This window comes from Arachis hypogaea, chromosome 15, assembly GCF_003086295.3.
Source record: "Arachis hypogaea cultivar Tifrunner chromosome 15, arahy.Tifrunner.gnm2.J5K5, whole genome shotgun sequence".
Taxonomy (NCBI): Eukaryota; Viridiplantae; Streptophyta; class Magnoliopsida; order Fabales; family Fabaceae; genus Arachis; species Arachis hypogaea.
Window position 1 is genome coordinate 38,925,735 of NC_092050.1, and position 14,266 is coordinate 38,940,000.

At 40.3% G+C, this 14,266-nt stretch overlaps 1 non-coding gene across 1 annotated transcript; it reads right to left on the minus strand.

Annotated features, from left to right (window-relative positions):
- Window positions 1-622: 622 nt before the first annotated feature.
- Window positions 623-730, minus strand: LOC112752401 (small nucleolar RNA R71). Its single transcript, XR_003176840.1, has one exon. It is a non-coding gene; the product is annotated as a small nucleolar RNA R71 (small nucleolar RNA).
- Between the last annotated feature and the right edge of the window lie 13,536 nt (window positions 731-14,266).

Consider the following 14,266-nt stretch of genomic DNA (forward strand, 5'->3'; position numbering starts at 1 on the left):
CTTTCTTCTTCTACTAACAACAAGGGAACCTCTATACTGTGGTAAAAAGGATCCCTATTATTATTTGTTGTTCCCTTCTTTTTCATATGAGCAGGAGCAAGGACAAGAACATTCTTGTTGAAGCAGACCCTGAACCTGAAAGGACTCTGAAAAAAAACTAAGAGAAGCTAAATTACAACAATCCAGAGACAACCTTACAGAAATTTTCGAACAAGAAGAGGATATGGCAGCCAAAAATAATAATAATAATGCAAGAAAGATGCTTGGTGACTTTACTGCACCAAATTCCAATTCACATGGAAGAAGCATCTCCATCCCTACCATTGGAGCAAACAATTTTGAGCTTAAACCTCAATTAGTTTCTCTGATGCAACAAAACTGCAAGTTTCATGGACTTCCATCTGAAGATCCCTTTCAGTTCTTAACTGAATTCTTGCAGATCTGTGATACTGTTAAGACTAATGGAGTAGATCCTGAAGTCTACAGGCTCATGCTTTTCCCTTTTTCTTTGAGAGACAGAGCTAGAATATGGTTGGATTCTCAACCTAAAGACAGCCTGAACTCTTGGGATAAGCTGGTCACAGCTTTCTTAGCCAAGTTTGTTCCTCCTCAAAAGCTGAGTAAGCTTAGAGTGGATGTTCAAACCTTCAGACAGAAAGAAGGTGAATCCCTCTATGAAGCTTGGGAGAGATACAAGCAACTGACCAAAAAGTGTCCTTCTGACATGCTTTCAGAATGGACTATCCTGGATATATTCTATGATGGTCTGTCTGAATTAGCTAAGATGTCATTGGATACTTCTGCAGGTGGATCCATTCACCTAAAGAAAACACCTGCAGAAGCTCAAGAACTCATTGACATGGTTGCTAATAACCAGTTTATGTACACTTCTGAGAGGAATCCTGTGAGTAATGGGACGCCTCAGAAGAAGGGAGTTATTGAAATTGATACTCTGAATGCCATATTGGCTCAGAATAAAATATTGACTCAGCAAGTCAATATGATTTCTCAGAGTCTGAATGGAATGCAAGCTGCATCCAACAGTACTCAAGAGGCATCTTCTGAAGAAGAAGCTTATGATCCTGAGAACCCTGCAATTGCAGAGGTAAATTATATGGGTGAACCTTATGGAAACACCTATAATCCCTCATGGAGAAATCACCCAAATCTCTCATGGAAGGATCAACAAAAGCCTCAACAAGGCTTTAATAATGGTGGAAGAAATAGGTTTAACAATAGTAAACCTTTCCCATCATGCACTCAGCAACAGACAGAGAATTCTGAGCAGAATCCATCTAGCTTAGCAAATTTAGTCTCTGATTTATCTAAGGCCACTCTGAGTTTCATGAATGAAACAAGGTCTTCCATTAGAAATTTGGAAGCACAAGTGGGCCAGCTGAGTAAGAAGATCACTGAAACTCCTCCTAGTACTCTCCCAAGCAATACAGAAGAGAATCTAAAGAGAGAGTGCAAGGCCATTGATATAACAATCATGGCCAAATCCAAGGAAGAAGGGGAGGACGTGAATCCCAAGGAGGAAGACCTCCTAGGACGTCCAGAGATCAATAAGGAGTTTCCCTCTGAGGAACCAAAGGACTCTGAGGCTCATCTAGAGACCATAGAGATTCCATTAAACCTCCTTACGCCTTTTATGAGCTCTGATGAGTATTCCTCTTCTGAAGAGAATGAGGATGTTACTAAAGAGCAAGCTGCCAAGTTCCTTGGTGCAATCATGAAGCTGAATGCCAATTTATTTGGTAAAAAGACTTGGGGAGATGAACCTCCCCTGTTCACCAATGAACTAAATACATTGGATCAACTGAGATTGCCTCAGAAGAAACTGGATCCTGGAAAGTTCCTAATACCTTGTACCATAGGCACCATGACCTTTGAGAAGGCTCTATATGACCTTGGGTCAGGAATAAACCTCATGCCACTCTCTGTAATGGAGAAACTGGGAATCTTTGAGGTGCAAGCTATTAGAATCTCATTAGAGATGGCAGACAATTCAAGAAAAGAGGCTTATGGTCACGTAGAGGACGTGTTAGTAAAGGTTGAAGGCCTTTACATCCCTGCTGATTTCATAATCCTAGACACTGGGAAGGAAGAGGATGAATCCATCATCCTTGGAAGACCCTTCCTAGCCACAACAAGAGCTGTGATTGATGTAGACAGAGGAGAATTGATCCTTCAACTGAATGAGGACAACCTTGTGTTTAAAACTCAAGAATCTCCTTCTGTAACAATGGAGAGGAAGCATGAAAAGCTTCTCTCAGTACAGAGTCAACTAAAGCCCCCACAGTCAAACTCTAAGTTTGGTGTTGGGAGGCCTCAGCCAAACTCTAAGTTTGGTGTTGAACTCCCATATCCAAACTCTAAGTTTGGTGTTGGAAAGTCTATAAAATTGACCTGATCACCTGTGTGGCTCAATGAGAGCCCACTGTCAAGCTATTAACATTAAAGAAGCGCTTGTTGGGAGGCAACCCAATTTTTATTTATCTAATTTTATTTTTATTTTTATTGTTCTTTCATTTTTTATTAGGTTCATGATCATGTGGAGTCACAAAATAAATAGAAAAATCAAAAAACAGAATCAAAAGTAGCAGAAGAAATATCACACCCTGGAGGAAGGGCTTACTGGCGTTTAAACGCCAGTAAGCAGCATCTGGCTGGCGTTCAACGCCAGAACAGACCATGGATCTGGCGTTGAACGCCCAAAACAAGCAGCATCCTGGCGTCTGGAATGCACACTGAGAAAAGCTGGCGCTGAACGCCAGAAACAAGCATAGAACTGGCGTTCAATGCCAGAAACATGCTGCATCTGGGCACTGAACGCCCAAAACAAGCACCAATTCGGCGTTTAAACGTCAGAATTGCATGCAAAGGCATTTTACATGCCTAATTGGTGCAGGGATGCAATTCCTTGATACCTCAGGATCTGTGGACCCCACAGGATCATCTCAGCATCTGTGGACCCCACAGGATCCCCACCTACCTCCACTCATATTCTTCCCTCTTCTCATTCATCCCCTCTTCGCAATAAACACCCTTCCCCAAAACCCTTCACCTATCACCTTAAGCTCTCTTCCCTACTACCCCTTCACCACTCACATCCATCTACTCTTCCCCATAAACCTACCTCATAAACCCCACCTACCTTCAAAATTCAAAATCACTTTTCCACCCAAGCCCACCCTAAATGGCCGAACCTAACCCATCTCCCTCCACTATATAAACCCCTCCATTCTTCTTCATTTTCCCACAACAAAACCCTCTCATCCCCTTCTTGGCCGAAACACAACCCCCTCTCCCCCTCTTCCATTTCTTCTTCTTCTTCTTCTTTTCTTTCTTTTCTTGCTCGAGGGCGAGCAATATTCTAAGTTTGGTGTGGTAAAAGCATAAAGATTTTTGTTTTTCCATTACCATTGATGGCACCTAAGACCGGAGAATCCTCTAGAAAAGGGAAAGGGAAGACAAAAGCTTCCACCTCCGAGTCATGGGAGATGGAAAGATTCATCTCCAAAGCCCATCAAGACCACTTCTATGATGTTGTGGCCAAGAAGAAGGTGATCCCCGAGGTCCCTTTCAAACTCAAGAAAAATGAGTATCCGGAGATCTGACATGAGATCCAAAGAAGAGGTTGGGAAGTTCTAACAAACCCCATCCAACAAGTCGGAATTCTAATGGTTCAAGAGTTCTATGCTAATGCATGGATCACTAGGAACCATGATCAAAGTAAGAACCCGAACCCAAAGAATTATCTCACCATGGTTCGGGGGAATTACTTAGATTTTAGTCCGGAAAATGTGAGGTTGGCGTTCAACTTGCCAATGATGGAAGAGAACGCACGCCCCTACACAAGGAGAGTCAACTTTGATCAAACGTTGGACCAAGTCCTCATGGACATATGTGTGGAAGGAGCTCAATGGAAGATTGACTCAAAAGGCAAACCGGTTCAACTGAGAAGACTGGACCTTAAGCCTGTAGCTAGAGGATGGTTGGAGTTCATTCAACACTCAATCATTCCCACTAGCAACCGGTCTGAAGTTACTATAGACCGGGCCATCATGATCCATAGCATCATGATTGGAGAAGAGGTGGAGGTTCATGAGATTATACCTCAAGAACTCTACAAGGTGGCTGACAAGTCCTCCACTATGGCAAGATTAGCTTTTCCTCACCTTATTTGCCATCTATACAATTCGGCTGGGATTGACATAGAGGGAGATATCCTCATTGATGAGGACAAGTCCATCACTAAGAAAAGGATGGAGCAAACAAGAGAGCCTATTCATGGATCTCAAGAGACACATGAAGAAGCTCATCACCAAGAAATCCTTATGATGCCTCAAGGGATGCACTTTCCTCCACAGAACTTTTGGGAGAAAATCAACACCTCCCTAGGAGAACTGAGTTCCAACATGGGACAACTAAGGGTGGAACATCAAGAGCATTCAATCATCCTCCATGAAATTAGAGAAGATCAAAGAGCTATGAGGGAGGAGCAACAAAGACAAGGAAGAGACATAGAAGAGCTCAAGGACATCATTGGTTCCTCAAGAAGGAAACGTCACCATCACTAAGGTGGACTCATTTCTTGTTCTTAAATTTTCTGTTTTTCGTTTTCTTATGCTAAATGTTTATCTATGTTTGTGTCTTTATTACATGATCATTAGTGTCTAAGTGTCTATGCCTTAAAGTAGTGAATATGAATCCATCACCTCTCTTAAATGAAAAAATGTTTTAAAAATAAAAGAACAAAAAATACATGAGTTTCGAATTTATCCTTGAACTTAGTTTAATTATATTGATGTGGTGACAATACTTTTTGTTTTCTGAATGAATGCTTGAACAGTGCATATGTCTTTTGAAGTTGTTGTTTAAGAATGTTAAATATGTTGGATCTTGAAAGAATGATGATAAGGAGAAATGTTATTTGATAATCTGAAAAATCATAAAAATTAATTCTTGAAGCAAGAAAAAGTAGTGAATACAGAAAGCTTGTAGAAAAAAAAAGAGAAGAAAAAAAAATGGCAAAAAAAATATAGAAAAAGAAAAAGCAAGCAGAAAAAGCCAAAAGCTCTTAAAACCAAAAGGCAAGAGCAAAAAGCCAATAGCCCTTAAAACCAAAAGGCAAGGATAATAAAAAGGATCCCAAGGCTTTGAGCATCAATGGATAGGAGGGCCTAAAGGAATAAAATCCTGGCTTAAGCGGCTAAACTAAGCTGTCCCTAACCATGTGCTTGTGGCGTGAAGGTGTCAAGTGAAAACTTGAGACTGAGCGGTTAAAGTCAAGGTCCAAAGCAAAAAAAAAAGAGTGTGCTTAAGAACCCTGGACACCTCTAATTGGGGACTTTAGCAAAGCTGAGTCACAATCTGAAAAGGTTCACCCAATTATGTGTCTGTGGCATTTATGTATCCGGTGGTAATACTGGAAAACAAAGTGCTTAGGGCCACTGCCAAGACTCATAAAGTAGCTGTGTTCAAGAATCAACATACTGAACTAGGATAATCAATAAACACTATCTGAACTCTGAATTCCTATAGATGCCAATCATTCTGAACCTCAATGGATAAAGTGAGATGCCAAAACTATTCAAGAGGCAAAAAGCTACAAGTCCCGCTCATCTGATTAGAGCTATATTTCATTGATAGTTTGGAATTTATAGTATATTCTATTCTTTTTATCCTATTTGATTTTCAGTTGCTTGGGACAAGCAACAATTTAAGTTTGGGGTTGTGATGAGCGGATAATTTATACGCTTTTTGGCATTGTTTTTAGTATGTTTTAGTAGGATCTAGTTACTTTTAGGGATGTTTTTATTAGTTTTTAAATAAAATTCACAATTATGGACTTTACTATGAGTTTGTGTGTTTTTCTGTGATTTTAGGTATTTTCGGGCTGAAATTGAGGGACATGAGCAAAAATCAGATTCAGAGGTTGAAGAAGGACTGCTGATGCTATTGGATTCTGACCTCCCTGCACTCAAAGTGGATTTTCTGGAGTTACAGAACTTCAAATGGTGCGCTCTTAACGGCGTTGGAAAGTAGACATCCAGGGCTTTCCCGCAATATATAATAGTCTATACTTTGCTCAAGTTTAGATGACGCAAAAGGGCGTTGAACGCCAGTTCTATGCTGCAGTCTGGAGTTAAACGCCAGAAACACGTCACGAACCAGAGTTGAACGCCAAAAACATGTTACAACTTGGCGTTCAACTCCAAAAGAAGCTTCTGCACGTGTAAACTTCAAGCTCAGCCCAAGCACACACCAAGTGGGCCCCAGAAGTGGATTTATGCATCAATTACTTACTTCTGTAAACCCTAGTAGCTAGTTTAGTATAAATAGAACTTTTTACTATTGTATTTAGAGAGTCTTATGATCTTTGGATTATCTTTTGATCTATTGATCACGTTTGGGGGCTGGCCAATTGGCCATGCCTGAACCTTCATTACTTATGTATTTACAACGGTAGAGTTTCTGCACTCCATAGATTAAGGTGTGGAGCTCTGCTGTTCCTCATGATTTAATGTAAAGTACTACTATTTTTCTATTCAATCCAACTTATTCCGCTTCTAAGATATCCATTCGCACCCAAGAACATAATGAATGTGATGATTATGTGACGCTCATCATCATTCTCACTTATGAACGCGTGCCTGACAAACACTTCCGTTCTACATGCAAACAAGCTAGAATGAATATCTCTTAGATATCTAATACAGAGGACCGAGTCTGAGATATTAGAATCTTCGTGGTATAAGTTAGAACCCATGGATGGCCATTCCTGAGATCTGGAAAGTCTAAACCTTGTCTGTGGTATTCCGAGTAGGATCTGGGAAGGGATGGCTGTGACAAACTTCAAACTCGTGAGTGCTGGGCATAGTGACAGACGCAAAAAGAAGGTGAATCCTATTCAAGTATGATCGAGAACCTCCAGATGATTAGCCGTGCCGTGAAAGAGCATTTGGACCTTTTTCACAAAGAGGATGTGATGTAGCCATTGACAATGGTGATGCCTTACAGAAAGCTTGCCATGGAAAGGAGTAGGAATGATTGGATGAAGACAGCAGGAAAGCAGAGGTTCAAAGGAACGAAAGCATCTCTATACGCTTATCTGAAATTCTCACCAATGATTTACATAAGTATTTCTATGTTTATTTTCTGTTTATTTATTATTGTTATTCGAAAACTCCATAACCAATTATTATCCGCCTGACTGAGATTTGCAAGATGACCATAGCTTGCTTCATACCAACAATCTCCGTGGGATCGACCCTTACTCACGTAAGGTTTTATTACTTGGACGACCCAGTGCACTTGCTGGTTAGTTGTATCGAAGTTGTGACAAATTATGAATTAAGATTAGAGCACCAAGTTTTTGGAGCCATTACCAGGGATCACAATTTCGTGCACCAGAAGTCTTGTATGCTGTCCGGTATGCCCAGAGAGCATCATCAAGCTTCCTAGACCGGTCCTTTCTTGAAACACTGACGGTCTTCTCTAGAATCCTCTTAAGTTCCCTGTTGGAAACTTCAACCTGTCCACTTGTCTGAGGGTGATAGGGGATTGCCACTTTATGACGGACTCCATATCTCTGCAGAAGAGAGTCCAGCTGTCTGTTATAGAAGTGACTTCCACCATCACTAATGAGTGTCCTTGGGACACCAAACTAGCTAAAGATATACCTCTGAAGAAAGCTCATTACCACTTTGGCATCATTGGTAGGTAGAGCCACAGCTTCCACCCACTTGGACACATAATCAACTGCCACTAGGATATAGTTGGTTGAATGTGAGGGTGGGAAAGGTCCCATGAAATCAATACCCCACACATCAAACAACTCAACCTCAAGAATCCCCTGCTGTGGCATTTCATGGTTGGCAGGGAGATTCGTGGCTTTTGTACATCTGTCACAGTGCTTCACAAATTCTCTTGAATCTCTGAAGAGAGTAGGCCAGTAGAACCCGCTCTGAAGGACCTTTGTAGCTGTCCTTTCACCACCAAAGTGGCCTCCATAATCAGAACCATGACAGTGCCAAAGAATCTGCTGTGTTTCTTCATCTGGGACACATCTCCGGATGATACCATCTGAACACCTTTTAAAAAGGTATGGTTCCTCCCAAATGTAGTACTTGGCATCAGTCAATAGCTTCTTTATTTGTTGTCTACTGTTCTCCTTTGGAATAAAATTCATGGCCTTATAATTTGCAATGTCTGCAAACCATGGAGCCTGCTGAATGAGGAACAATTGTTCATCTGGAAACGTCTCAGTCACATCCATGGGTGGTTGTACTCCTGCTTTAGGCTCGATTCTGGAGAGATGGTCAGCTACTTGATTTTCTGACCCTTTCCTGTCTTTTATCTCAATATCAAACTCCTGAAGGAGCAACACCCATCTGATTAATCTTGGTTTAGAATCCTGCTTGGTTAGAAGGTACTTCAAAGCAGCATGGTCAGTATAAACAATAACCTTAGAACCAAGTAAATAGGACCTAAACTTATCAACAGCATACACAACAGCTAATAATTCCTTTTCTGTAGTTGTGTAATTCTTTTGGGTATCATTTAACACACAACTGGCATAATAAATAACATGTACAAGCTTACCATGCCTCTGTCCTAAAACAGCTCCTATAGAAAAATCACTGGCATCACACATTAATTCAAATGGTAAATCCCAGTCAGGAGGGGCTATAATGGGAGCAGAGGTAAGGTTTGCTTTTAGAATTTCAAAAGCATGCAGATAATCAGAATCAAAGACAAAAGGAACATCAACAACTAACAGGTTACTTAAACGTTTAGCAATTTTAGAAAATCCTTTTATAAATCTTCTTTAAAATCCTGCATGACCTAAGAAACTCCTGACTGCCTTAACATTAGTTGGTGGTGGTAATTTTTCAATTACCTCCACCTTTGCTCTATCAACCTCTATCCCCTTACTTAAAATCCGGTGTCCAAGAACAATACCTTCTGTAACCATAAAATGACATTTTTTCAATTTAAAACAAGGTTTGATTCTTGACACCATTTCAAGACAAGAGATAAATGCTTAAGGCAGGATTCAAAAGAATTACCAAAAACAGAAAAGTCATCCACAAATACCTCAATGAACTTTTCAACCATATCAGAAAAAATTGAAAGCATACACCTTTGAAAAGTTGCTGGAGCATTGCAAAGTCCAAAAGGCAATCTCCTGTAGGCAAATACTCCAAAGGGGCATGTGAATGTTGTCTTCTCTTGATCTTAAGGGTCCACTGCAATTTGATTATATCCAGAATATCCATCTAGAAAATAGTAAAAAGTATGACCAGCTAACCTCTCAAGCATCTGATCAATGAAAGGCAGGGGGAAATGATCCTTCCTGGTAGCAGTGTTGAACCTCCTGTAGTCTATACACATTCTCCATCCTGTGATTGTTCTTGTAGGAATAAGCTCATTCTCTTCATTCTTGATCACTGTCATCCCTCCTTTCTTGGGAACTACCTGCACAGGACTTACCCAAGGACTGTCAGAAATAGGGTAAATAATACCTGCTTCCCATAATTTCATTATCTCTTTTTGGACTACCACTTTCATAGTTGGATTGAGTCTCCTTTGTGGTTGCACAACTGGTTTAGCATCATCTTCAAGGAGGATCTTGTGCATGCACTTGGTTGGACTAATCCCCTTCAAGTCACTAATGGTCCACCCAAGAGCTGTTTTATGGCTCCTGAGCACTGAAATGAGCGCCTCTTCCTCTTCAGGCTTCAGAGAAGAGCTAATTATCACTGGATATGAATCATTTTCACCCAAGAACACATATTTCAGAGAAGGAGGTAAAGGTTTGAGCTCAAGCTTGGGGGCTTCCTCCTCTGCTTTAGGCGTGTGAACTACAGCCTTCTGGGGTGGTGAATCATCAACTTCCATTAATTCATACTCAGAAATAGGATCCAGGATGTCGTCAAGTACCTCAGCTTCTAGTACCTCTTGAACAAGTGGTTCAACTGCATCAATTCTCATACACCCTTCAGAATCATTAGGGTGCTTGAGAGCTTCAAAAACATTAAGGATCATGTGTTCTTCATTGACCCTCAGGGTTATTTCACCCTTTTGCACATCAATCAGAGCTCTACCTGTAGCTAAAAAGGGTCTATCAAGAATAATAGAGGATTTTGCATCCTCTTCCATGTCTAAAATAACAAAATCAGTAGGAAAAATAAATGGTCCTACTTTCACAAATAAATCTTCAACCACACCCACAGGTAATTTAATAGAAATATCAGCAAGTTGAAGAGAAATACGAGTGGGTTTTACCTCCTCAATTTGAAGCTTTTCCATCACTGAAAGTGGCATGAGATTGATGCTAGCTCCCAGATCACATAAAGCTCTCTGAATGGTGACATCTCCAATGGTGCAAGGAATCAAAAAGCTCCCTGGATCTTGCATTTTCTCAAGAAGTTTATGTTAAATAATCGCACTGCATTCCTTGGTTAACACCACAGTTTCTTGCTCCTTCCAATTCCTCTTGTTAGTCAACAATTCTTTCATAAATTTAGCATAGAGAGGCATTTGCTCAAGAGCCTCTGCAAAAGGAATGTTGATCTGTAGCTTCTTGAAGACTTCTAAAAATTTAAAAAACTGCTTTTCTTTGGAAGCCTTCTGGAGCCTCTGAGGATATGGCATTTTTGGCTTGTATTCTGGAGCTTTTGGCAAGGTGGGATAAGTGTCAAGAGAGTCAGGAAACGGGTTGTCTGCACATTTTGGAGAGGCGTGCTCCACTTCTCCCTTCTTCTCCTCTGGAGCTTCCTTTTCAACTAGCTCTTCATTGGCCTTGGTTTCAGAGCCAGCTACTTTACCACTTCTTAATTGGATAGCCTTGCAATCTTCTCTTGGGTTCACCACTGTATCACCTGGAAATGTACTTGCAGACCTCTCAGGTATTTGCTTGCCTAGTTGACCCATTTTCACTTCTAAGTTTCTAATGGAGGCTCTGGTTTCCTGCATAAAACTCCTCATCATCTCCCAATTAGAATCTTCTTAGGATTTAGAGTTTGCTTACTGAGCTGGTTATTATTGCTGAGACTGAAAGTTGCGGTTATTGTAATTGTTCTGTTGGAAACTACCCTAAGAATTATTGTTGAAGTTCTGAGGTCTCTGAGGTTAGTCCCTCCATCCAAAATTTGGGTGATTTCTCCATCCCTGATTGTATGTCTTAGAATATGGATCATTGTTGGGATTCCTAGGACCATTCCCCATGTAATTGACCTGTCCAGAAGAGGATTTAGCATAATCATAATTATCATTTTGTACAAAGTTACCTGCCATGTCATAGGAGACTTCTTGTGGTGGATTTTGGGTGTTGATAGCTGAGACTTGCATGCCACCCATCTATTGAGTAAGTAGATTTATTTGCTGAGACATAAGCTTGTTTTGAGCAAGAAGAGCATTAACAGCTTCCACTTCCAACACGCCTCTCTTCTGAGAGGTCTCAGAGTTCACAGGATTCCTGTTAGATGAGTATAAATATTGGTTGCTAGCAACCAATTCAATAAGCTCAATAGTCTCCTCTGGTGTCTTCTTCTTGTGAAATGAACCACCTGCAGAGGTATCTAAGCTCATCTTGGACATCTCACCTAAACCTTCATAAAAGATATCTAGTTGAGTCCATTTGGAGAATATGTCCGGAGGGCATTGCCTAGTCAGTAGCTTGTATCTCTCCCAAGCTTTATAAAGAGTTTCACCCTTCTTCTGCCTGAAAGTCTGAACCTCCAACCTAAGCTTAGTCAGCTTATTTGGTGGGAAAAATTTAGTAAGAAACTCTGTAACAACCTTTTCCCAAGTATTCAGACTCTCCTCTGGTTGGGAATCTAGCCATAGCTTTTCTTTATCCCTCAGAGAAAATGGGAAGAGCATGAGTCTGTACACCTCTGGATTCACTCTATTTGTCTTCACAGTATCACAAATTTGCAGAAAATCAGATATAAACTGATTTGGATCTTCATGAGGAAGTCCATGGTATTGGCAGTTTTGTTGCACCAAGGTGACCAGTTATGGCTTCAACTCAAAGTTATTTGTAGCTATAGGAGGCACCACAATACTTTTTCCATAAAGATCCACAGTAGGAGTAGAATAAGAGCCAAGCACTCTTCTTTGTTGCTCATCCCCATTCGGATTTGCCACATTGACATTAATAGCATTATTATTATCCATAGTGGACTCTACAGCCTTGTAAAGTCTTGCTCGTTGTAAACGTCGCCTACAAGTCCTCTCAGGTTCAGGATCAAAGTCTAACGGAGGTTCCTTATCCCTGTTTGTTCCCATAAACAGACAGAAGACAAGAAAAGATGGGATTCTCTACGTTAGAGTGCAGAGAACTCCCAGTAAGGTAACCTATGTAAAATAATAAAATAAAAATACTAAATAAATAAATAAATTCAAAAATGATAACTAAAATTAAATAAAAAATAATAGGAAAAATAAATAGGAAAAATAAAATTAACTAGGTGACACCAAACTTAATTTCAGAAATTAAGGAAAAATATTAATACTATCATTAAAGAAATTTTCGAAAATGATAAGGCAAAATTTAAATAAAATTAAAACTAAAACGCCTAATCTAAGTAATCAAACAACTTATAGTTGTAAATCACAGTCAATCCCCGGCAACGGCGCCAAAAACTTGGTGCGGAATTTCTAACCACAGACTAACTGGCAAGTGCACCGGGTCGTACCAAGTAATACCTCAGGTGAGTGAGGGTCGATCCCACGAGGATTGATGGATCAAGCAACAATAATTGAGTGATAGACTGATGAGCGGATAATTTATACGCTTTTTGGCATTGTTTTTAGTAGGTTTTTAGTAGGATCTAGTTACTTTTAGGGATGTTTTCATTAGTTTTTATGTTAAATTCACATTTCTAGACTTTACTATGAGTTTGTGTGTTTTTCTGTGATTTCAGGTATTTTCTGGATGAAATTGAGGGACTTGAGCAAAAATCAGATTCAGAGGTTGAAGAAGGACTGCTGATGCTGTTGGATTCTGACCTCCCTGCACTCAAAGTGGATTTTCTGGAGCTACAGAACTCCAAATGGCGCGCTTCAAATTGCGTTGGAAATTAGACATCCAGGGCTTTCCATCAATATATAATAGTCCATACTTTGGCCGAGTTTAGACGACGCAAAATGGCGTTGAACGCCAGTTCTATGCTGCAGTCTGGAGTTAAACGCCAGAAACACGTTACAAACCAGAGTTGAACGCCAAAAACATGTTACAACTTGGCGTTCAACTCCAAAAGAAGCCTCTGTACGTGTAAACTTCAAGCTCAGCCCAAGCACACACCAAGTGGGCCCCGGAAGTGAATTTATGCATCAATTACTTACTTCTGTAAACCCTAGTAACTAGTTTAGTATAAATAGGACTTTTTACTATTGTATTTTCATCTTCGGATCATCTTGGGACGTTTAGTTCTTAGATCATGGGGGCTTGCCATTTGGCCATGCCTGAACCTTTTGCTTATGTATTTTTCAATGGTAGAGTTTCTGCACTCCATAGATTAAGGTGTGGAGCTCTGCTGTTCCTCAAGGATTAATGCAAAGTATTACTGTTTTTCTAAAAAAAAAAAAAAAGAATTATGCTTTTACCAAAAAATTGGTACATGCGAAATTGTTACTCAGAGGTTGTAAAATTTGTTGTTCATTCTCTCCCTGGCAATGGCGCCAACAAACTGGTGCACAATACCATGGTTCAAACATAACTTCACAACTTCGCACAATTAACCAGCAAGTGCACTGGGTCGTCCAAGTAATAAAACCTTACGTGAGTAAGGGTCGATTCCACGGAGATTGTTGGTATGAGCAAGCTATGGTCATCTTGTAAATCTCAGTCAGGCGGATATCAAATGGTTATGGAGTTTTCAAATAATAATAATAAATAAACAGAAAATAAAGATAGAAATACTTATGTAATTCATTGGTGAGAATTTCAGATAAGCGTATAGAGATGCTTTCGTTCCTCTGAACCTCTGCTTTCCTGCTGTCTTCATCCAACCAGTCCTACTCCTTTCCATGGCAAGCTTTCTGTAAGGGCATCACCGTTATCAATGGCTACATCCCATCCTCTTGTGAAAAAGGTCCAAATGCTCTGTCACGGCACGGCTAATCATCTGAGGTTCTCGATCATACTGGAATAGGATTCACCCTCCTTTTGCGTCTGTCACTACGCCCAGCACTCGCGAGTTTGAAGTTTGTCACAGCCATCCCTTCCCAGATCCTACTCGGAATACCA